Source organism: Pteropus vampyrus, unplaced genomic scaffold (genome assembly GCF_000151845.1).
Source record: "Pteropus vampyrus isolate Shadow unplaced genomic scaffold, Pvam_2.0 Scaffold622, whole genome shotgun sequence".
In the NCBI taxonomy this organism is placed as follows: Eukaryota; Metazoa; Chordata; class Mammalia; order Chiroptera; family Pteropodidae; genus Pteropus; species Pteropus vampyrus.
The window spans coordinates 69,249-71,980 of NW_011889403.1; positions in this window are offsets into that span (position 1 = coordinate 69,249).

Consider the following 2,732-nt stretch of genomic DNA (forward strand, 5'->3'; position numbering starts at 1 on the left):
AGAAGCTGGCTCCCCGACCTGCACAGTGAGGGTCTGGTAGGGAGGCTGCGGACACTGCTCCATCCACGTCGTCCCGAAACAACGTCCCCGCCAAAGCCGTGGTGACATGCCGATGTTTCCGATGGTGTCCTGTACCAGGAAGAACAGATTCTTGTTGAACTCGTGCAAATAACTGCATTTACACAAAAACAGGAACATACACTACACGTTTTCAGTGCTGGAAGATCGGCGGATCCTCGCGGTTCCAAAACGTACTCGTGGTGTCCTCCTGCACGAGGATCTGGTCCACCAAACTTCTGTTAAGTTACAAACGGCTTAAGAGGAAAAAAAAGATTGCTTATAATCTTGAAAACAAACGTTAAAAATAAAAAAAAATTTCAAACCAATGAGTCAAAAAATCACAACGGTTCTTGTCGGTTCTTCCGGCCTGGGCCAGTAACTCTTGTCCTGCTGGGTCTGGTGACCACCATGTCCGCAGCTCCCTAAGCGTCCAGGGGCGCGGCCGCAGCCACCCACTGCCACCGCACGGCCATCCCACTGGGTCACCATCCATGACAAATGACCTAAAATGGCCAGGGCTGTAGACAGATGAGGTTCATTTGACAAGGAGAATTATTTGTTTCTGTGGCACATAACTCACTGCATCTGTGAGGCTGTGGACGCTCAGCCAACCTCTGGTTTCCTGGGACTCTGGCCCAGGTTCCGGGGTGCCCGCAAACACGCGGGAATCGAAGTGCGACCCTCTGCCTCGGGGATGTTTACAGAGCGACCGTCCGGCACTCAGATGTGCACGTGGCCCCTGACCAGCCCGTCAGGGGTCGAGGGCACGAGCTTCGGGTCCTGGGTGAAGGGTCTGGGCGTCAAAGGCGAACCTGATCTCATGCACGCACGGGCAGCACAGGAATGTGCGCTCACACCGCACCGAATGCGGACGGCTCCGAGGACTCACCTGTGCCGCTAGGTCAACGGCCAAGCATCCTCGCCTGCCGAACGGGACTCGACCCGGGAAACCTGGAGCACGTGCGAGTTAGTCCCTATAACTCTGGGAATCTAAGAAGATTTCATTTCTATCTGTGCTTCTTTCTCCCTAAGCCAGTTAGGCTGGGACTCCTTTAAGGGATTTTATAAATTAATCAGGTAATAACATCAAGAAGTAGGGAAATTACATGTCTATCATCTACACATACGTACATGTGTTTGCATACGTGTACACATATGCATACACACACAGATTCAGAAAGACAGCTTATGGTTTCCGCTTTACCTATTTATGTTTATGAGTAGCTTCAGGTGTACAGCACAACGGTTAGGCATTTATATAACTTATGAAGTGACTTCGCCAGTGAGTCTAGTACCCCGTGCTCCACACAGAGCCATCACAATATTGACTGTGGTCCCTGCGCTGTGCTCCACACCCCCGTGACTGTTCTGTAACTGCTAATCGGTACTTCTTCACCCCGTTATCTTTTTCACCCTGTCCCCAACGCCCTCTCCTCTGCAATCACGTTTGTTCTCTGTATCTGTGGCTGTTTGTTTGTTCATTTCTTTCATTCCTTAGATTCCACGTGTAAGTGAAATCGTACGGCATTTGTCTTCCTCTGTCTGACTCATTTCACTCAGCCTAATACCCTCTAGGTCCATTCATGTCGTTGCACTTCTGGGTGTTTATCCAAAGAATGCCAAAACACTAATTCGTAAGTGTATGCACGCTACGCTCACAACAGCACTATTTACAATAGCCAAGTTATGGAAGCCACCTGAGAGCCCACGAACACACGACTGGACAAAGAAGTTACGCTTCAGACACACGACACCATGGTACTCGGCCATAACAAAAGGAAGTGCTAAGGTTTTCACATTTAAAAAATTAGCCACGAGTCAGGCATAAATGCAATAATACAACATTCGCTAGTTTCTATGAGTTCTCTTTTTGCTTTCTTTTCCGTTTATTCTATTGGGAATGTGTTTATGGCAGAAAAATAAACTTAACAGTTCTCTGTTCAACATGAAGCCTGGCACTCTTTACTGATGTTTATGGAGAATTTTAAGATTCTCTCTGCTCTGACGCATAATCTTAAGGAGGCTGAGCATTTTAGGCAAGAAACCGGCGTGACATGGAGCAGCAGTCTGGACATGTCCCAAGCCGCATCTGAGTGGGTAAAACATCCAGCCTGTTTGTGATTCATTTTGGGGGAGCTGCTTTCGGGGGTCTGTGAGTCCTGGGGCAGGGGGCCTACAGTTCTAGTGACTCTGGGAAATTGAGGAGCTGCGGTCAGAAAGAAAGTTCTAGCAGGAGCAAACAGAGGGGCGGAGGAGGTAAGAAGGAAACGTGACTGTCCAAGGCTGAAGGGGGGCTCGGAGGTGGTGGACGGGGGTAGGGGGATGTGGTGACAGGAAGGCAGAGGCCTCAGGAGTCAGTCCCCAGAGCAGCCGATGATGTCCCAAACTGCCCTTGGTACACTACACCCACCAAGAAAAGAAACAGAGATGGTGAGTGACGTGGTGACATGCTGGCACGTGGAGTTTGAGACAAGAAGCTCCCACTGGAGGCTGCACAAATAGCCAACAGCCACTATCAGGGAGACAAAAAGTGACAAGCACTGCTGAGGACATGGAGAAATTGGAACCTGTGGGCGGGAAGGCAAGGCCCAGCCGCTGAAAAACAGCAAGGAGTTTCCTAAAAACAAAGAAACAAACAAGCAAACAAACAGCACTACCATATGACCCGGAAA